The sequence below is a fragment of the Protopterus annectens genome, chromosome 9.part0 (genome assembly GCF_019279795.1).
Source record: "Protopterus annectens isolate FY-2018-M chromosome 9.part0, PAN1.0, whole genome shotgun sequence".
In the NCBI taxonomy this organism is placed as follows: Eukaryota; Metazoa; Chordata; order Ceratodontiformes; family Protopteridae; genus Protopterus; species Protopterus annectens.
Window position 1 is genome coordinate 118,566,495 of NC_056743.1, and position 23,683 is coordinate 118,590,177.

The window sequence follows — 23,683 nt, forward strand, 5'->3', positions numbered from 1 at the left end:
CGTCCATGACTTCTTTAATATATAAATTGTTTATTATAAGATCAACTTGTCTTTGGTAGCTGGAGTTATTTGATGGATTTAAGTTTGTTTACTGGGATAATGTGCTGATCAAAACTGACCAATTTCTGACGTAGCCTGGATTGCACAAATTCAACTAGTTTTTGAGATGCATCAAGTCAGAAATATATATAGCTTGCATTAACAATTTGGTGAAGATTAAAAACAAGCACACCTTATAAAGTGATGACATACAGTATAAAGTTAAGTAAATGAGAAGATAACGGAGTGGCTGCAGTTTAAATGTGAGAAGGCATGGCTGCTCAAATCTGAACAATAATATCACCACCACCCACCCCCAATTGGACCACAAGGAGTGTTCTATGAACTTATTCTAAATCACATACATCAGTCATACAGCAGTCTGATTGTTACCAGTCAATTTGTGTCCTGAGGTGAAGGCCCTGTGGTCAAGACCAGCTAACCAAATAGTGCTTCAACAGAGACAAACTGCTCTACTTTATGCTGGGTCAAAGCAGCCCTCCCCCACCCACCCTTTAGTAGGACTGCATTATCCCATCCTTCTAAATCATATTTGACATCAGGGTTGCCAAATGTTATAGAAATGTACAATAACATTAAAAGTAAAAAGTTACAGCAAAACATTCTGTCTGTTCCAACTAAACGATGACCTGCTCAGTGGTTGCCATAAAATTAACAATTTCTTATTTTGGTCACGTATTTATTTTTTTTTTCTGATTAGCCTGCCAGCACCTTCAGTTCTAGGTTTAGGACAAGATTAAGCAAAAAAAAAAAAAAAAAGGTGGAGGGATCCGGCACTGGTGCCTGTTGAAATCAATTTCTTTCTCTTTCTTGGAAAAATAAAAAATAAAATGAACAAATATAACACATTAAGCAAAGGAGCCATATGTTCTTCTGCCTTTCTTAATCTTGCACTAATCTGTAGAATCCAGGCCGGATGATGCCTGTTTAAGATAGATCTTTGCACTCAGTGCATATTGTGCACATGTAGTAGTAAGTCTGTATAGACCAAAAGCCTCTCTTATGTTCATTTCTAATGCCATAAGACAAGGGCTGCAGAAATTCTGCTACAATAAGGAAACCGTGAAAACAGTCTGGATTATGTAAGTTTAAAATATCTGGTAGAAGAGAACTATTGGTTTTCTTTTAACAGGAGTGTAGATATTTATTTATTTATTTTACATTTGTTAACCGGGTTAATCCAGCTGAGCATTAGCTCATTTCCAGTGGAGATCCGAGGAGAAAAGCTCTGCAATCCGTATTAACATTTTACATAAAGTCAGCAAGAAAATTGCATTGTTAGCTAAAACAATTAGAGAAATAACATTTTACAATAAAATTTTACAGAAAACAGTTGGGTACAATGTTAGCGATCAAACTGCAAAAATCATTTACAACAAATCATACAGAAAAGCAGTAGAGTACAATGTCAGAATGTTTACAACAAAATCTTAGGTACAATGTCAACGTAGGGAAAACAGTGTTCATTACTTCTAAGTAATGTACAGTATAGGTACAGATGGAGTACTAAGGTAATGTAGAGGTTAAGCAATGAGACAGAGAGGTAGATGAATATTAAGACAGACAGTGGAAAAGAAAGGAGGGATGAGAGACAAGCTAGGGCGAGGTAGTTACACGGAGGATGACTACAATGGCAGGACCATTTATCTATTAGATATTCCCAGATGGCTAGTTTGAAATGTTTTGTTTGGTCAAGGAACATAATTTCTTGGGGTAGTTGGTTCCAAGTTGTAGCAGGGTTATAGTTATAGAGTAAACACCCCTGATTTGGTTTTGGGTTTATAGATCTGTAGGAAGTCTTGGTCTGAGCTACGTAGTGTCCTGGTTGGGGAATATTTAGTTATAATTGATTGAAGGCTAGGGCAGAAAGATGGTAGATAAGAGTATGGAGTGGATAAGTAACAGTTGCTGTAGAAGCAGCAAATGAGGGAATTTGAGCCACTGCAATTGTTTAAGAGACAGACAATGGTGTGACTTGTAGGTCTGGTTTGCAGTAAATCTGGTAACCTTATTATACGTAGTTTCAAGTCTGGTTAAGAGTGTGGTGTTAAGATTTGTGTATAACTGAGAGCTATAAAGGAGAGTGGGAAGAAGAAATGCATGGGAGAGAGTTATTCTGGCTGAGTTGGTTAAATGTCTTTTGTTTCGGTAAAGGTGTCCAAGTTTCTGGTGAGTCTTTTTGATAGAGGTGGTGATTTGGAGATCAAATTTAAGCTGATCATCTATTATGACTCCTAGCAGTTTAGTGCTAGGGTCAGAGGTAATGACAGTGTTATTGCTAGATAGGATGGAAAATGTTGTTTTGAGATTGATGAGGTTGTTTGGGAGGAAGAGTAGGAGCTTAGTTTTCTTAGGGTTGAGAATTAATTTGTTGTTACAAAGCCATGGCTCTATGGTGTTGAAGGATGCTTAGGTAGTAGAGTGGAGGCCAGATGGATTGTCAGCAATGGTGATGACTGTAGAATCATCAGCATATTGTACAAGTATGGAGATGGGACAAGACGTGTAAAGTAGGTTGGTGAAAATATTGAAGAACAGTGGCCCCAGTATGGATCCTTGGGGGACACCCATTGGGATGTGTAGGGGGAGAAAGAGGAGAGTGCCATTTAACAGTTTGCTGGCACTTAGAGAGATAGTTGGAAAACCAGGATATGTTGGGAGGAGAGAATCTTAGGTGAGAGAGTTTGTCTAGTAGGAGGGGATGGGAAGACAGTGTCAAAGGCTTTGGACAGGTCGAGGAACAGACAGGAGACTAGTTTATTATTGTCACGGGCCAGTGATACAGTATTAATGAAGGATATTAGTGCAGTTGAAGTGCTGTGTTTGGGATGAAATCCATGTTGTGTGTGTGTTAGAAGGTTCTGTTGGAGAAGGTACTGCATTATCTGCTTCTGAATGCATTTTTCAAGAATCTTAGAGAGGGGAGATAGTATAGCAATTGGACTGAAATTTGATATATCAGAAAAAATTAACTCCTTTATGTATGGATGTGTAGAAAGTTTTCCATATTGATGGAATGTATGATTCAGAGATAGATTGGTTGATCGGGATAGATACTGGATAGGCTAGGGGTTCAGTAGCTATATGTAGGAAGTAAGAGGGTAAGTTTTCAGCTGAGGGGGAGCAGGGTTTGAGAGAGCAGAGATTTTATATATTTAGTAGAGACAGATGTGAGAGAGATATAGTTAGAAGGAGAAGGGGGGGTGAGAAAGTGGGGTTTTTAGTATTTTTACTAGTGGGAAGGTCATTAATTATGGTAGTGATTGAATTAATAAAATGATTGTTAAATTCGGTGGCAGTTTCTTCAAAAGTTTTATTTGGGCATGGGTTGGGAGGGGAAGGGTTTCCTGGATGCAGTATATGATTGATAGAGTTCCAGAATTTTTAGGGTCAGATTTTAGGGTAGTGGGAGGGTTTGCATAGAAGTTGATTCTGTCTTTGTTGATAATTTTTTTATTTGATTTCTAAGTTCTTTGTAAGTATGTAGGGGAGAAGGGGTCTTAGTTTTGGTCCATAATTTCCATATCTTGTATTGTCTTTTCATCAAGGCTCTAGTATGTTTGGTCAGCCAAGGATCGGTGTTTGCTTTGATTCTGATAGTATGGATGGGAGCAAGGGAGTTGAGGATGCTTAGAAAGGTAGAGTTGAAAGACTGGACAGCCTCATCTAAGGGGAGTGTAGTGAGATGGGACCAGTTAATATTAGAGAGATGGTCTATGAAAGATTCTGGACTAAAGGATGAGGTTTTGCTGGAGGTGATAAACCTGAAAGGTGTGCTGAAATGGGGAGTGTGTCTATTTACTATGATAGGGCAGTGGTCACTAAGGGAATTTGGTACAGTGTGAGGGTTGTTGTAATTTTGGGGATGATACACCAAACTCCAGTACAGGAGAGACTGTGGCAAGTGTGACTTGCTAATATGGGTAGGGGAAGTGATTAGTTGCCCAAATCCATGTAGGTTGATATAAGGGGTAGTATGGGGAGTTTGAATTGTAAGCCAATCTATGTTTTCACAGAGTAAAATGTTTGCAGGCATTATCATTAGTGGAAGAAGGCATCTTACGATTAGGAATGATCCCAAACATTGGTAACACCGACTTGGTACTGCTTCTGCTTGACTACTTTTCCTTTCCAGGCTTGTGGGAGTGGGTGAACTGCCCTCCCTTTACAAACCAGCTCACAGTAGTAGAACAGAAGTTCATATTGGCAGGTAAAGCAGGCTTTGTAGCTATACTAACCTTTGTAAGTGTGAGGACCCCTGCTTCATGATTATGCAACCTTCTGTAAGTGAGATGAACTCCAGTAACTGCCTCAGCTAAAATGTCCCCCATATCTGCCATTCACACCCAGATGACGGGGGTCGCAGTCCACGAGTCAGCTATACTGCTGTGTGCTCCATTAGATGGCATTAAGTGCCATGGCATGATAATGTGGGTTTGGTGACTAAATCATTAACAGTAACACAAGCATCCTGACTATTTTGTTTTTATTCTGAGCATAAGGCAGCAAGAACCACTTATGTGGGCTGAAAATCTTGCAATGTATAGGCAATCATAATCTATTGAAGGTACAAGTTAAGTGATCATCCAATCTTTGCCTAACTGTTGTTCCAAAAACTGATACCCACAAAGACTTCTAAAAGTGAGTAAAAGTATACCAATATTATCTTACCTAAATAAAATGGTCATCAAACACTACAAAAAATGAATGTGCTGTCATTAAAAAGTAGCTTCTAGGATATATTGATCACAAGAGATATTATGACTTATTGCGATTTTTAGTGTGTGAAAAAAAGTTTAAAATACAACTCTAAATCATACAGACCCTTTTCAGGATCCTCCTGGAAGCAATATTTGTATAAGTGATTTGCTCATTGTTGTATAAGAAGAAAATAGAGGATGTGGGACTCAAACCCATGATTGCTCCAGGGTAGAGGTATATCAAGACATTTTAAACCTCTGCACCTAAATGCCAGACCGACCGGTGCTTGTACAGGTTGTATAACAGGTGAAAACAGCACAAAACAAGGACCGCAGAAAAGATTCTACATCTTAGATAACATAACATAATACTTAAAAATAGGTAGAAGATTATTAAAAATTAAGAATTGTATCCCTTAAATAACATAGCTTCTTCCTTAAAACACCTAATGTTTTTTTTCTTTAAATACTTATAAATGACATGAATTTTAAAAATACTGTTTCACTCCTCAGGGTAGATAGTAGTGAGGCCTACAAGGTTCTCTCTCTCTCTCTCTCTCTCTATATATATATATATATATATATATATATATTTGTTTGTTTGTGTCTTTCGGCTTTTCCCGGTTAGGGTTCACCACAGCAGAACTCCAGTCCGCTAATGATTGGCAGTTGATTTTTACGTACTGGCTTGCTAGGCCTGACGCACAACCTTCAACGAAGGTACGCCCATTCACGAATGTCTCCACGCAGAAGACGCTCTAGCTGAGAATCAAACCGGACAGCATCTTATTGTGAGGCGACAATGCTACCACAGCACCACCACCGCAGGTCTAAAGTTTGTTTGTGTCTTTCGGCTTTTCCCGGTTAGGGGTCGCCACAGCGAACTCCGGTCCGCTAATGATTGGTAGTGGATTTTTACGTACTGGGTTACCAGCCCTGACGCACAACCTTCAACGAAGGCACACCCCATTCACGTATGCCTCAACACAGAAGACACTCTAGCTGAAAATCGAACGGGACAACGTCTTGCTATGAGGTGGCAATGCTACCACAGCACCACCACCGCAGTATGTATATATATATATATATATATATATATATATATATATATATATATACACACACACACACACACACACACACACACACACACACACACACACACACACACACACACACACAATTCAAGTAGTACTGTACGTTAGATAGTTATTTTGCTACTTTTCCATTATCGGGGCAACACAGTTTTTCTCATTCTGTATGGTTCTAACTGCTGTAATCATTCGCAAAAACATTACGATTTTAAGTTTAAGGCAATATCTTTTGGGAAATCAAAGCAAAACTTTTCTGTATCAGGACAGCACACAATTATCGCACAGCAGTTAGCCCTTAAGCGGTGGTTTTGACAGATTTCCCTTCTTTAACTGTGCAGAATTGCAGAGGCCTGGCTGTCGTGTGTTTTTTTTTTTTTTTTTAACCTTAGTCCCTTTTCTTATTCCCAGTTTTAAGCACTGCTGCTTGCAGTGCATCATTAAGCATGCTATTTACAGATATTAAGCAGTCAGGTAACATACGTGGCTAAAATGGGGAAAGCACTCAAAGAGGGACTGCAATCTTTAATTTGTACATGGCGGCACTATCACACAAGTGTTGTAATCCTCCCAGAAGTTGTCAACACGAAATGGAATCAGAAATGCCTCTGAATTGCACACCCTTCCAGTTCAGTTTAACCCATGCTGTACAATGGGTTGTAACAGGCAGGAATGTGTTGAGTAAAATAGCCTTGTTTTACCTGCGTATGTATGAATAAGTCATGCGCGTATCTGCAAATAACTTGTTTTCTCCTTCTTGGACAACATACTGGGTATTACTCGCACTACGGCATTACTAAATACTATCAACCAGTTGTGTTTTATAATGGGAGCGGGAAACAGTGCCTGAAAAACTGCCATTATTCCTTTCGTTTATCAATTTTTTCCTTTGAAATGTGTTGTCAGAAAAAGTGAAGCGTATACCCACATCTGTGGCAGCACAGCGATTATCAAGCCAACGTTTTACGATTCCAACTGCTCATTACAGCTGTTGCTCCGATAACGGAAAAGTACCGTTATTTTTGAAGTATTACTTGGTAAGTAGGTGTTACATTATAGAAACCTGGGCAGGGAAGGAAGGAGGTGTAACTGAGGTAGTGTGAGATGATGGACTTGAAGTGCTTGACAGGAGGTAGGAGGGTGCACACTGTGAGACAGATGAAATTAGGACATGGCAACAGAAGCCAAAGTAGCCCCTAAATGGAAAGAAGGACAAGAACAGATTCCTGCAAATGTGACTGAACCCCTATAAAATCAGATCAGGGAAAGACGGAATGAAAGCAAGAGGAAATGAGGACATGGGAGAACTGCATGAGAAAAGACTTGTGGCAGGGAGGCATGACTGTTTGAAAAGGTACGAGACTGTCTCTAAATTTGAAGGAGGTGCCAACGGTTGATACAACACCCTGAAACTGTGTAAAAAATAGGAAAATGATAGGTGATGATAACTTGGTCAATGTTATGACGTACGGCTTTCATGTGTTAGTTGGCTAAAAGTTAAAGACAAAGTCAATTTGCATCTACATTAAATTCTACACTTGTTTCATAGACTGACAATCTAAAAGGACAGAAGGCTATTGCTCTACAATTAAGACATCTACAGCATCCTAAACCAGGTCTCAACAAATAAACAATAAATTTTTTCCATTGGAGAAACCTTCTATACCCCTCATTTCAGCCAGGGCTCAGCACACTCAGAAGTTAATTTTCTCCGAGTCTCAGAATGTAATGAAAAGTGAAATTCATAACACAGCAAGCCTGGTAGACAAAATGTTGTCTCTAACTTTAGCAAGAGTGTTTTTTGATCAGGTAAGAATTGGAGGATTTATTTTTGACAAACTCATCTAAAGCAGGTACACATTCTAAAAAGACAGGTTTAATTTTACTTAGTAACTTGTTTGCCCTAATAAAACAGAATTTAAAATGCAACAGTAAGGTAGACAGGGATTCATGATATGACTTAGAAGTTTCTGGCAACAAAATTGACAAATGAGGGACACATCTTGCAGGAAAGGTCTCATATGACCTTGCTTAGTAGGTAATAATATCTCCCTGAGCAGGAGTTTTTAAGTCTCCCCCTCCACTGTTTGTAAACAAGTTTGATGAGTAACTGTGCACCCATTATAAGTTACTCTTGTACTCTCCACCCACAATACATTAATTAAGCAAATTCACACCCTCACAGTGACTTTGTCTAACCACAGAATGCCAGTAAAATAATTAACACACAGCTACAGTACAAAATGTCAGACACTGCAAAGTACAGAATGTACATTAATTACTTTCTTTAGACAGATTGCTCTACTTAATGGAGGAAAAAACAGCCCGACTGCAGATGACCTCACTTTTCAGTGTGACTGACAGAACTGTGGTGGAAAGGAAATGCTAACTTGGCATAGATAGACCCTGATGTTGGTGGAAACGTGTTAGCACAGTTTTGTCTGATTGGAGAGAGGGGAAACTATAGAAACACTTCCTATTCTGAGGCATTGAATCCATTTTTTTTTTTGGTGTCCTCACTTATACAAGGAGGCAGACTTCATGGAGTGATAATTCTGTTCTAATAAAATCTGCTTTAGTTTGCAGAACTGCTATCATTATGGTATAACAGGTTTTGATGAGTTCTATGGCAAATTTTGTTGTTAGCTGCTTCCTTAGCCGGTAAAAGTCTGGAAGCTGGTGCAGAGGGTTGAGGCTATGAGCTATATACCTCTAGTACAAGACTGATTACCTCCGCTCTCATTTGCCCACTGTGCAACACTGAGCAAGTCACTTAACCAGACATGGGTCATGGGTTGCCCCTGTTAAGGGGCTTTGTGTTTAGTGGGCTTAACTGGTTAACAAATGGGTATTGTTACTAACAAAATCCGTCTGTGGAAAATGATCATTTAATGACTTGAAACTAATCCACTAGATTTATACTACAGTATAAGTTAAGGAAAAAGAATGAACTTTGTTATATGCTGCTTGTGTAATTTAAGATCCTGGCCTTCCACATGAGACTATTTTGTGGTTAAAAAATGCTTTGACAGCTGTATTTTCGATTGTGCGCCCTTATTAATTTTTATTAAGATATCCATCGTGACTGTTACCGTTGCTTCCCATAGGACAGCTCAAATAAAATGACACAAATGTCTGTCACTGAACAGCCAATCACCTGAAGAGACTAACGTCTGATGTCTACGTTCTGTTTCTTTCCGGTTCCTTTGTTCTCGCACTATGAAGTTGTGATTTTTGTGCTCTTTATGATAAATCTTTCAGAATTACAATCAGTAACACCAGGCATTAGATTTTCATACTTACTTCTTTTAGAAAAAAATATAATAATGCAAACAAGTTTGTTACGTTAACTTTTTACGTGAATTAGACTGACATTTAAAATATGTCCCTGGTGTTTTGAATTCTTGACCAAAAAAGTTGAGAGCTATGTTCTCAGGGAGACAGATAATATATTTGAGGTGGCACAGTCAGAAAACTGGTTGTGTGTGTGTGTATTTATGTGCGTATGCACGTGTGCCTGCACATGTGTGTTTGTGCATGTGTGATCTCTCGGCTCCAATTATTTTTGCATCATATTTTTGTTGTGTCCCTTTTAAAATTATTGATTTTTCAGGTAAAACAGTTGATTGACAAGAATAAATAATGCTAGACATTTAAGTTTCAAAATTAATATCCTTAAGAAAATATCTGTTAATGCAAAATCTGTTGTGCTAACTTTATAAGTATAAAGTCTTTCCTCTTTTGGTCTTTTGTATTCCTCATTAATGTTGTCTTTGTCCCCAGTTCCTGCTCTATGAGGTTCAGAAATGTGTGGCTGTTAAGACTGTTCTGCAGTGCATTGAGAACCCTTTAGTGCTGTAATAGTACCCTGTTAAACATGCATAAAAATAATTATTATGCAAATATCTCAAAAACGGAGTAACAACCATCACTGTTGATGTTACACTCTGGCACCATGTGCAAAAATTGGAAAAAGGTGTTGTGGTTGGATGGATCTACTATATTGCTTTGCAGCAAATTGAAGACCACATCTGTATGAACAAAAATCACAGGCTATTTGAAATCAATCTATTTAGAGTTATAGAAATATTAATAGTTGTTTGTATAATGGTGATGATGATAAAACTTGTGTACTTTCTAATTACTTTCTTAAGTACAAATGTACCATTATGTCTGCTTGACATATTATGCTGACATTGTGAAGACGGCGTGCTGGAGAACTTTTGTATTTTAACCTTTTTTAACTTTGTTTTTCAGATCTATACGTTTGTTTACAGTAGGTTAAAAACTACATTCTCAGAATTTTAGTCCATGCAAAAGCTATCTTGGCAGGAAATTTGCATATGTCAGAGGGTATGAAATTCTACTCGGGCTAGATGTTAATCAGTTGAGGCACTAAACTCTCTTTGGATCAGCGATTTGTTTCCTATCCTATAAGCATAACATTTAAAAAATCATTTAACTGATGGGTATGTAAACTTTTCTCAGGTCTGACTTTGTGAGGTCCATAAACAAAACTCACAAAAAGTTTTTTTTTTTTTTTGTTGGGAGACCGGTTTAAAAAAATATCCTCCCATGCTCGTATTTCCCATTCTTTACATTGCCAATGTCACTGAGACACCAACAAAAAGATCAGCACAAGAATGTAATTTTACAAGTCATTTCTGAAATTTTAGGCAACAGTGATAGGTTGTATCTCATAGTAGTACCACCCCCATACTTCTCAACTGTCCAGATTTTTGCCTCACATTTTTAGCCTATTCCTCATAAAATTTCTGGTTTTCTGGCAAATCACTGAAGATTGGAATAACTGTCATACATTTGAGTTTGACTTCATTTCCTTCAGAGAATGCATACAAAGACAAATGCTGTTACTCTACCAACTCTCTTAAGTCTATAAGAGCAATATTTAAAATCTGTCCCTATTTTTGGGCCTTTGTCCCTGCATTATTTTAGGCTTTGTCCAGATTTCTTGTGCTAAGAGGTTGATTGGTATGACCACCCAGGATGTGTAATAGTCAACCCTATCTCCGTCTGTCCCATCTCATGAATACAGACCTTGAATTGACACACAGGTGTGTTTTTGGGGTATTTCTTTGAGAAATAGCATTTCAGTACAACATATTAGAAAATGCAAATAGAAATTATCAAACATTTACTAATACAAAGTTAACTAAATATATTAAATGCTTTTTGGATGTCCCTCTTTAAAATTATCCCAAAGAAAGCCCCCCCCCCCCATACTAACCTAAAAGTTATAAACCTGGTCTTTTCCACAAATCTCAATCATTAATAAACCATTTAAAGATTCTTATGGACAGTAAGATGTGCCAAAGCAGCCAAATGCCTGTCATTCACAACCTTTGCTTTTACCTTACTCTTAAAAAAAATGATTCCCAAATAACACCTAACCTAAGACAGAACTGGGTAACATTACTTTTTACTTAGTTTTTTCTTTTCTTCCAAATGGAACAGCAGAATGTCCCTCATTCAGTTGTGGCAGTCATTTGGGGTTTCATTTCTCATTATTCACAGTAATGCTGTACATAGTAGCATTTAACAATCACACCAGACATTTAGTCTGAAATTACTGGACAAAGAAGATAAGAAGTGCACTGATGTTGTTATGCAGATTCTGTGAATGGTTAATGAAGTGAATCTTGTTTTTCTTATAACGCTTTTGTGACGAGAAAAAAGGATAACTAATACACACAGTAAAGTACAATTTCTCTGAAGTGCACACAGAGATCACAGTCAGTCTGGGGTGGGTTGCTCCCTTCCTCACCAGGTCCCCGATAAGACTCCCCACTGGCACAGCTATAGGGTCCAGGTCTCAGCCTAGCTGGGCAAGGTAAAACCTTCAGTACCCTCTCTGTCCAACCAGTGCTTCGTGTCCCTGCCAAGTAGCTGACACACCACACACACACTTTGAGATAAGTATTTATACAACTTCACAGACACTCCTGGGAAAGGCTGACACAGATTCTCCAACTGTGCCCCTTTACCCAGACCATACAGTAGTAATCCCCGTCACCACCCAGCTAATAATATCAGTTACTAAAAGGTCCTTAAAATGGTGTCAAGTTATTACTATGCAATACTATTATCCAATGGTAATGTGACTAACAGTCTAAGGCTTATTAGAGTGGCCTATTACAATAAACTCTATAAATATGCAATGTACTCTAGAGCTTATCTCTACACAAACCAGCCACAGGTAGAAGGTTTTAAAATATTTAATGATAAATAAATAAAACACAAGACAAAACTACTACACCACAGAGATATCCAAGAGTTCAGAGATCACACAGAAACTTAAAATAATACAGTAGGATAGGTCTGATTTCAAAGAAAAATACCTAATTAATCTTTCCTAGCTTTAACTATTCCTACAAGAAATCACAGTGCTAAAAACTTACATGTGAGCTTAGGCAGAGTGCTGAGTTAGATATCCAAGATCAAAATGCCTCCAGTCTCTTGTGAGAAATAGTATTTAAACATTACTAACAAACATGTCTCTAAGGCCCTCCCAAATTACATCATTTCTGACACTTAGGTTTTCCCAGTATTCATATTGCATCATCTTAACACCTGGTCTGAGTTCTCAGGCCACAAACTGCATTATTTAGCAATCTAACACCTGCTCAGAAACTTACAATACAAGGCATTTCACATGTATATTCTAACAGAAACTAGAACACTAAAGCACATTCCACATCTAAATTCTTGTCATAAGCTTTAGCTTTAAAACAATATGCATGTAACCTTCATCCAGATGCACTGGAGCCGAATTCTAACATGAAAGGGTCACAACATGCTTCACTAGGCCAGTACAGTGCAATGTTGTCAAATATTTTGCAGTTCCACATTTCACAGTATTCTTTTACACTAGAAAACATGCCTGTATTTTACATTTATTTACAAATGCCAGAATTATATATCAAATTGTATTTGAATAGGCAGGCAGCTTTCGCCCATCTCTCCCCAATCGTCACAGCATTCACTACTGATTAACAATAGCAATATGGATGAGAGACATTAACAGATAATAGAACAACATGTTGTGGCAAATATATATTTTTTGAATACAAGGATGAGATTGTAAACACACACAAAATAAATGCAAAATTATGACAGGTTGTGCCAATTACTAATCAACATGCATTTTCAACCGAATAAGAGCAAAAACACAGTGTTTGCATTCCAAAGTGTCACTAAGCATTCACTGGTCAAACCTACAATGGCTAAACATAAACCATAAAATGTGACTGCATACTTCTAAAGTGATGATGATCTTAAAACACATGCACATGCATACAATGATGTATGTGGACATGTTACAGTACAGTTCTCCACGTATGACCATCTTTCATAAGAATGCAAAATAGGGCATCACAAAATCTGCCTCCCTACTGATACTATACCTTATGCAGCAGGACAAAAGAATCATTCCCTTCATCAATGTCTTGTTAAAGCTCCATATACTGGCAGGAATGGGTCTGATTTATAATTCAATAGATAAACTTTAGCTATTTAAATATGATTTCCTTTAAGATTTAGCAGAATCACACATGAATTTGCTTTCCACAACTATTTTTATGCCCATATGGATGCAGATCTTTGTCAAGAACGGTCATCACCATTAGCAGATCCTGGAAAAGACCATTTTGTGCTTTTTAGTAATGGTTAGTCATATACTTCCATTCCTCAAACTGACTACTCCCCTTCCAACCAGATATGTAGCCTTACCATATACTGACTTTTTTTTATTAGGGCAGTGTGTGATTTCCCACCTGCATTTGTGGCCTTTAAGCCAGTGTTACACTTTCCACTTCAACATCACCTCCCTCTAGGGTAGGAGGTTGTCATGAAATCTGTTTAACATTGACATGCTTTACCCTATACCAAAGTAATTCACAGCTTTTCGCAATCTCACTTTCCTTTTTCCAGGTCATCAGCTGAACTACCCTAATCACTTGCCAGGCACTACTGAAACACAGGAACTAAGTCTCACGAAAGCCTACCAGTTAACGCTTGGCTGTCCTCAGACTACTGCAGAAAGATTGTCAGCAGTTATGGGCTGAAGGCCTATCTTCTGCCTGCTAAACAAAATTATGTGAAATAATTGTTCTCGGTCTCTTTCTCTCTCCCTACCAGTCCTGTTATCTTAGAAGTCTCTCCTTATTCAGTATTAACAATCTTGCCTGTTTGTGTGCAAGAAAGAGCCCGTACAAACATATGTATTGTGTAAACATGCGAAAAAGAGCCTGTAACAAACACATGTACTGTGTAAACATGCGAAAAAGAGCCTGTACAAACACATGTACTGTGTAAACAAAGTGTGACATGTTTACATGTTTCATTTTCTCAGAATATCTGTATTATGGCTATATAGCTTTTCTGGTGAAAGTACTTCATTTTTCCTCTTAAATACCTATGGAATATTGCTAAAAAAGGGACTATGCAAGTTCTGGGTTGCACCAGGTTATCTTAATTAAATACCCAGAATAAACATAACAAGCAATATTTATCTTGGAGGTCATGTGTTTGAAATTTGTTTTACATCTCTAAAGTGAAGTTTATTTGCTAACAGAAGAATCTAAAAATATTGAAAAAGGGTTTAATCATCCGGTGGTCTGAGCATAAGTCTTGAGAACTAGCAGCTCACAAAGTACAAATCTTATATCGGTATCTTAAAGTATGGCCTCTGACTGTCAAGTGACTCAAAGCTCCAGACTAGTACAATAAGCATATACATAAAAGGACCAAAACAGAGCAGCAACTGATGTTTTATTACTTTGCAGTCTGGAAAAACAGAAAGGCATTCACTGCACAGTCTTTTTTCTGGGTGCATTCTGACAGCAAAAGGAAGCTGAATCACTTATTCATGGTTGCACAGTATGGAATCAGTGGTTGTGAAACTCAAATCCTCAAGGATTTCCTAGCCAATTTAACTACAGTTCTGTTTAAAGACGCACTACTAAATGAAATTACTCTTTAGTAAAACTTCATGCAGACAGACAATTCCTTTCATAATGTTATCAGATTTATGGTATCGCACTTTTATAAGTAGACACAGGTAAAAGTTTGGCATATATTGACTCTTGTTTCCATGATATTTATTATTAGATGATAACTAGAAACACAGACTGCTTAGTAGGACTTCTCAGACTGAAAGCAAGCAACAAGACAATGTAGCTTTACACACTTAAAGTGCAACATTAAACTAGCTAGCTGTAAGCATATGTACAGTAAGTTCAGAGGTCAGCATCGTAATGAAAACAGTGACAACGTAATTCATCCCAGGAGCTGGAATGTGTATTAGTTAATGTATTTCTTCTGCACCTAAGTATAACTATAAATAGCATATGCACCCCTTCCCCTTTATGCAGCTGGAACAGTGTCAGTATTCTTCCTTTAATCCCTGTGGGCTTCAAACGTCTGAGGAAATAGCACTGCTTAAAAAAAAAAAAAAAAAAAAAAAAACTTTCTTTTAATACAGAAATCATCTTTCCTTGCATTCCATGGTCACCTTCAGTCTTGAATGAGTTAACAGTCCAAAAGCAAATTCCTATCCTTTTGCCAAGGCTGCAGACTAAGTGCATGGATTGGCCAGTTTGCAGCCGTCTAAACCAATCAGACAGAAGCATTAAGATGAGCTAGGCAAGGGAACCTTTCTCCCTAGCAGATGAACAGGAGTGCAAGGTTTGAAAGGAGAGAGTTCTATTCCCATCTGAGTTTGAAAAATAACAATGTGAAAGGAAGCCAGAAGGCTAACGGAAGCAGTGACAGGGAGTGAGTTTACATCTTTGCTTCGCTTACTAAGAAAGTGCACACTTCTGTTTAATTTAAAATGTTTTAAGAGAACTACAGTCTGTATGAGAGTGCCCAGCTTTAGGTATGAATCACAGAAACAGCCATTTAATAAAGCATGTCTCACTGACTCGGCACCCAAACAATGTAGGAATGATTTCCAAACCACGTAACCACCCCCCAATAAAAAGCAGACTTTTTAAAGTACTCCGGCAATGCAGAAACATTTCATTCCCATGAGTAGAGTCAGCTGGCATTTATTATGTTATTATTTACAGCTCGTCACATGACATTATTCACATGGCTTGTTTAAAAGAAGAAATTTCTCAAGTTGTCCGAATTTGCTGTACCTACTTCTCCGTTTCTGCCATCACTTGCTACTTTTTCTGCAGCAAACTTTGTTATTGATAAAACGATAAATGTAAATTTATGAAGGGCAGATTATGGTAAAGAAAATGCAGAACCTGCAAAATCAGAACACCCCAAGTTAGGAGACTGGAACTTTCTGACACTAAACTATACAATAACAGCAGGGCAGGTTAATATGCTAATAATATAATGTTTAATGCTTTTATTCATATTTGTATTTATATATATCTGCCTTTTGGCCCTGGTCGTGGCTGAAAAGAGTTTTTGGACCAGTTCACTTATCAAGTTTAAAAGTAAGTCAGGAAAGATTCTGTGCATCAATATAGCTGTGGGTCTGAAACGTAGATAAATAACTGGTTAATATCAAAGAATTTACCAGCTCCTCATTTATTCAGAAATCACCAGTTTTATGAGGTATCTAATCTAGTGAAAGGAACCATATTATATTTATATTTAGATCTTTTATTACCATGATCAGACCAGACATGACAGGGGGGAAAAAATTAACAATGGAGTCATCAAGGAAGTAAGGTAAAACTGAAATTACACAAAAATACTTACTCAAAAGACAGTTACCAGCACAATTCTGAAAAAAAAAACACTACCAGACAAATTAACACTTTCTTTTATAGTGAATCCAAGAACTTCATCAGAAAAATCTGGTATACTGCACATGATCATTTAAATACTTTGAGTTAGTCTGATGTAATGAACTAGCATCCCCCTCAACTGTACAGATTTTCGCAGAATGGCCACATTTTTGCCTCATATTTTCCATCCGTTTTTTTTATAAAATTGTGGCAAAGCATTAAAGAATGAAGTTAGAAAATGACAGACATTTGAGTTTCAGACTTCATCCCCTTCAGAAAATTCATGCCAGTGCAAAACCGGTTATTTTATCAACTTTCTAAGTTTGTAAGAGCAATATTTAAAATCATCTCTGTTTTTGGGGCCTTTGTCCCACCTTTATTTATGGCTTTGTCCAGATTTCTTACTCTAAGAGGCAGAGAGGTAAGTACATCAGTGATAAAATTAAACACATCTGTTTCTAAGAATACATTTGATATTAATCACTTCATTGAATCCAGGAAACTGATCTGCTTTATGTAAAATTTGCCATTTATGTTCACGAACTTCAAGTACATTGTTACAACTACTAACAGTAAAGGGGGCATCATAAAAGGAAATATTGTCAGACTACCTATCTGTAATTTTGTAAATAATTATATGTAATTTGTGAATATTTATATGATTTATATAGAAGTGTGACAAAGCGAGACACTGCTAACACAACTGTCTGGAATTTTGTAAATGGTTATGTGTCATTTGTGAATATCAACATGATTCATATGCTTGTGTTACAAATGTATTAGAAATGTATGTTGTGTGTATATCAAACTGCTGGCACATAAGTATATGTGAAAAGGATTTGTACAGTACTGAGCTTAAATATGTATCCACAGTGTACCCTACTGGAAAAGAGCAGAAATGTATATAAACTACTGTAACTGTGTAAATGTATATGTTTTAACAGTGGAAACTAGAACATAGAGGTTAATTTGCAAAACATCAAGAAAATAGTTGAAATTAAATTGTTTTATAACTGTGCCATAAAAGATGGTTTCAATGCAGCAAGGAAACAGGATGTCTAAAACTAGGGAGGCTTCTGCATTGTCTTGTGTTTTATTGTCTTATGACTTCAGCAGCTGCAAAGATCTATGGGCTATGTATTTTTCACAGGTAGATGCTAAAGGCTGGCAGTTTCTAACAATGGGGGTTTAGCTTGGGAACTAAAGTCAGATGACAAGAAGTGATGTCATCCTGCAAGTATCCCAGCAACAGTATTTGGCATATTAATTTAAGACCTCTCTCAGAGAGGTGGTGCATATTGTAGTTTGTCTTTGACCTGACAAGAACATCCACTCACCACATCTGCCTGCTCTCTAAGTAAGTTAACTAGAACAGAGTAATTTCCTTTACAGTCAGGAATAGAACTGAGCTTAATTTAGATGTTTTCTTTATTTATTTGAGACTGTCCTGCACTGTTGTTTTAAATATTTCATGTGATCTTAAACTCTGAAGTAACTGTGTTTATTTACTGAGTACTTTCATGTTCTTTTATTATTTATTATTAACTTAATTTAAACCTTTCAATTGTGGCTGGTCTGTCTAGAGATATTTAAGCTCTTAGAGTACTTACATATATATTTGGTGACACTGTGCAGGCCACTCCTAATAGCCTTGCTCTCAGTCAAACTACCATTTGGATTTATATTAACATTACACAGTAAGGTTGGACACCCTTTGCTAAGGGCCTTAAAGTAGCTGATAAGTAGTGGCTGGTGGCAGTGAAAACTATCTTATAGTCTGGGCAGAAGGGGGTATAGCTAGTAAACCTGTGCCAGCCTTACCTAGGAGTGTGTGTGTGCATAAATCAAACCTCAAAGTGTGTGTGTGTGTGTGTGTGTGTGTGTGTGTGTGTGTGTGTGTGTGTCAGCTACTTGGGCAGGGACAAGAAGCACTGGTTGGAGGAGAGGGTGCTGGAGGTCTTTGCTTGGCCACTCAGCTGTGATCTCAACCCTATACCTGCGCCAGTGGGAAGTCTTATTAGGGATCTGGAGAAAGAGGGAGAAACAAGCCCCAGAATGATTGTGGTCTCTGTGTGCTCTTAAGGGAAATTGCACTCTACTGTGTGTGTACTTGTCATTCTCCCAGTGTGTAAATCCCCCCACTGTTGTCAGTGGTGAGGACTGAGGCTCCTTAATTACTGGGTCAGTGCTGGGGTGTCACAGGGGGTAGTGTCCAATTTCTGTAATACCAATCTGTTCACCACACTCTCGGACATACAAAAGTGTAGAAGTATGCTTGTGTATTCACATTATACAAGTGCAGGTGCCTAAATGGAGTCACTTCAGAAGCTCGAAATACTGAAATCTCGAATTTCAGTATCTCGAGCCCAAGAAGTGGAATCCACAAAATAACGAAAACTAAAAACCGTGAAATTCAAAACCTCGAATACCAGAAGTTTTGAATTTTGCGGTTTTACTACACACGCACACACACACACACACACACACACACACACACACACACACACACACACACACACACACACAAAATCACTCTACTACATGAGTAGCTGCACCCCCCCACACACCCCCACTTAAATATTCTCACTCCGAGGTCGCAGTACATACACACACAAAACACTACCACACAAGCTACTTTCTTTTCGCACACACACATCACAGCAACAAAACACACTGACACACACCACAGCCCCTACCCAAACCCCCTTAACACACTCACACTCACACTCATACACACACTTACCTGAATACATGACCATAGAGGAACTTTAGAAGTGCAAAATTCAAAACCGCCGGTATTCGAGGTTTTGAATTTTGTGCTTCTAAACTTTCGCTATTATGTGGATTTGGCTTCTTAGGCTCGGAATACTGAAATTCAAGATTTCAGTATTTCGAGCTTCCAAACGGAACCCGCCTAAACACACACACACACACACACACACACACACACACACACACACACACACACACACACACACACACACACACACACACACAAGTGAAGTTGCAAGAAAATAATCCACACCTCATATGAATGGTAAATGACACAGCTGCATACCAATAAAACTGGAGAACTTCACTATTTACTCATACTCTTCAGATCATGAAATCATTTATCCCAATTACAGGGGGATTTCATAGTCACAAATAAAGCAATGAAGCACAGCAATCAAAATCTTGTTAACCATCATAAATCTAAGAGCGGTGCACTTTTGTTATTTATTCCTATTTGCAGATGCCTTTACTGTCCCTTAGTACTGTTAATCACTGGCTCTCCTTACTGTTACACATGGGAGACACTCATACTTCTCAACCTCTTAGCGCAAGAAATCTGGACAAAGCCTGGCAAAATGCTTGGACAAAGCTCCAATAATAGTAACAAATTTTAAATATTGCTCTTAGAAACTTAGAAAGTTGCTAAAATAACAGGGTTTGTGTTAAGATGCATTTTCTGAAGGATTTGAAGTATGAAACTCAAATCTGTCATTATTTAGTGACTTCAATCCTCAGATCATCCCAGTGATTTGTCAGAAAACCACAAATTTTATGAGGAATAGATAAAAAAATGAGGCAAAAGTCTGGACATTTGAGAAGTATGGAGACACTAATAAATGGGTGCTATCTACCAGAGCCCAAGGGACAGAATTTCGAGAAATGTAGTGTGGCCTTCTATCTATCAGATACCAAGTGATCTCTGAGATATGTAGTCTAATCCTCCCTGGATGGATACTATCTACCAGAGGCTAATGGATCTCTGAGAAATGTGGCCTAGCCTACTTGTCTGAATTATACCACCCAACCAAAAGCCAATGTACTCTCTGGCAATGCATAATGGTACATGACATATACAGTATCATCCAGTGTGCACACTTAGTGTCTGCATCTTCTCCTACACAAGACACTGTCAGTGCAGTGATGTGGTTATAACATTCCCACATCTTCTCTACAAATACAGAAAGGAGTGTCCTTGGGCCCAGTGCACTAATGTGATGGCAGGGTTCCCAAATATGCCCAGAAAGAACAGCTGCTATTCTTTCCACCATACCTACTAAACGTCACAGCTACATACATACCTTCTCTGGACAGCAGAGTGGTATAAGTGTACACAATCTCTATGGTTCATTTTTAGGTCACCATCTGCCAATCATTTTACAGGTCAGTCCATATTTAGGCATTTGTGAACATAAAAAACAAACAAAAATGTCAAACAGTCTATGAGGTTAGGATAGTATTTTTAAGTTTTTCTACAGCTGATGAAGAAAGTTATGATTCTGTATCTGAAACACACTAGGCATTTATTTTGGTAATAAACCGAATTTAATCCTTTACAAATATTATGATTAGGGTATATTCTGCAAATATCAAGTTCCTGTAAAAAAATAATAATAAAATAAAAAGTCCCCCTTTAGTAATCTGAAAAGTGGCAACCATATTTATTTCACAGTCTGAATATGCCCTTACTGCAATAGCTGCATAGTTTTAAATGGTCTTGAAGAAGATGGCTACAGTGGCAGGGTGTGACTTAATTTATTCAAAGTCTTTGGTCAGAAAATGACGGTCAGGCTTTAACCAACTTAGATTTGATTGTGCCTTTGGAAGGGACACATGCAAGGTTTTGTGCTTTGAATGAAGGTTCAGACCTGTGGTTTGTTTCTAGATTTAGTCTGGGAATACATGGCCAAACAGCATGTAATTGATGGCTTCAGTTTCTAAACCTGTAGCTCAGAACTAGGAGCCATCACAGTTTTAAATGCAACAATTAATTCCAATAAGTGGAAGTAACAGTCACTGGAAAAATGAGATTAACAAACTATGATGTGTATTTTCAAAAATCAGCCTTTTTTTTCAAAAAAGCTACTTTACAGAGTGGAACTAACCAAATGATGCCTTCAATGGATTTTTCACCTACAGTACTGATTTAAGGTGGTTGGAGGGTTGAGCAGATCAGTGTCAGTTGCACAACAGGTAGCACACTTCCCTTTGATACAGAAGGCTGTGAGTTCTGTTCCCACATCAGGTAGATGGACTGCTGGCACTGCATTGCAGTATAAGGGGGTGCTGCAGTCCTGAGTGGGTCGCCCTTCAGATGAGATATTAAAGAGAGCTTCCATCTGTTTGAGTTGTTGCTAGCTCAAGTAAATGTAAATGATCCTTGGCACCTATCAAAAAGAGAAAGGGAAGTTCCCTGATGCCCTGGCAATATTTCGCCTAGTAGTTTAAATACCACCTCATGTCTTCCCTGAAAAGAGACCACTAGCTTAGTGAGACTAACTTGTTCAATAAAGCATTTAACACTAAGCCTTCCTTTGGAAGGGATGGGGCACTGGATTTAGTGCCTCATGGTGTGTAGAGCTGTACCAACATAACTTATAAATCAATGTGCATGGTACAAATTAAATTTAAGTGAGGTTAAACTGCTGTATGTCCACTCTAGGGTGCCACTATGGCACAGTGAATAGCACCACACAAGATTCTTCAGTTTGGTCCTCAGCTGGGGTGCTTTTTGTGCAGAGTCTGTTTGCCCTCCCTGTATTCCTGTGGGTTTTCTAGATACTCTGGTTTCCATCCACATCTCAGAGATATGCTGTAGGTGGAATGTTGACTTTAGTCTGTCGGTGAGTGCATGGTATGTGTTTGAGGTGGTGAAGAAATGGTCTGGCAACCTATTTCCACTTCCTATTCACTTAATGAATGCTGTTAATGGTGGTGGGTGTTCGTAGAATCACTGTAGGAGCTGGAAGCAACTTGGCAGTAATGAATGGATACATAATGTCTACCTTCCATGAAAAAAGAAAAGAAAAAAAAGTAAATTATTTTCCATGGCAAGCTGAGATTTCTCTGTCTGATTACGACGCCACTTTAATAAGTGCACTTCTCTAACATTGTTTTATGCAAGAAAAAGGACATGACTAGCATTGTTTGTTTACTTACTTACTATGTGGTAACAGGGTGGCTTGACTAGTCCAAAGAACCTTTTCAGCCAAGACCTGGGCACAGAGGCAAGTACAATCATACAACAATATAGTACAATACAGTACAAACTGTAGCACAATCAAGTACACTAAATCACATAAATTATACAGAATAAGCAAAGGAATCCTGCACAAGCAGGCACTGAACAAAATACAAAGGGAACAATATACACAATTTATTTAAACAGTGACAGTAGTAGTTGCTAAAAATCAACATCTACAAAATTGAGTAATTAACCATTGCCTTTAAAGCAGGTGTGGCTAGCATCCTTATAGAGACATTGACTTTTTTTCTTGCACCCTCGGGGAGAATTTTGTTTCTTTATATTTGTAGGTAATTTATTCCACAGGGCAGGGCCACATTTGGAGAAGGCCCATTCACCTGTGGCAGTTTTGAAGGTGAGGCTCTTGGGGTTGCGTCTAACTTGGCCACTTCTAAGGGAGTACATGCGTTTCCTGAGACGAAGTTTACTTTTCACAGGAGGGCAACACTCCTCCTTCAATATTTTGTAAATCACAGAACCTAGCAGGTAAGTTGGGAGTTAATTCAGGGCCTTTATCAGATAATGGTAGTACTATCGCGCATCAGTAAGCAGGGCAAATCTGCTTATTTTGTTTTTAGTTATCTGTAACCATTGGGAATTACATGAGGAGCTGAAAGCCAGCAGAGTGAACCCATATTCAGATTTGGGAAACAGAACATTTTTGGCGGTGGTTTGGTGGGAAGAGAAGATGAGAAATTTTATAATAGAGTTTTAGATGGTAAAGAACTTTATTAATGATGTCATTGTGGGTTGTGAAAGACAGCGAAGAGTGAAGTGTTAGGCCGAGGTATTTATATTCTAAAACTGGTGGAATGGTATTGTTCGGTCTGTGATGGAAAAGACTGGTAGTTGAAAGTTTGTGAGAAGGCAAAAGCATGAAGATTTTTTTAGGATGAGCAGTGGATTGCTAGATTTTGCCGAGAAGCATAACTCAAGGAAGGATTGTTGAAGATGACATTGTAGGCCTGTGATGTTATGGGCTTGTTGTAGTAGGAGAATGTCATCTGCTTACAGAGTGAGAATTAGGTAGGGGAGGTCCTCGGA

At 38.1% G+C, this 23,683-nt stretch overlaps 1 protein-coding gene across 2 annotated transcripts in view; it reads right to left on the reverse strand.

Moving 5' to 3' along the window:
* The window catches only part of CREB3L1 (cAMP responsive element binding protein 3 like 1), a 493,540-nt gene that overhangs the window by 291,796 nt on the left and 178,061 nt on the right, over nucleotides 1–23,683 (reverse strand). The window lies entirely within an intron of this gene.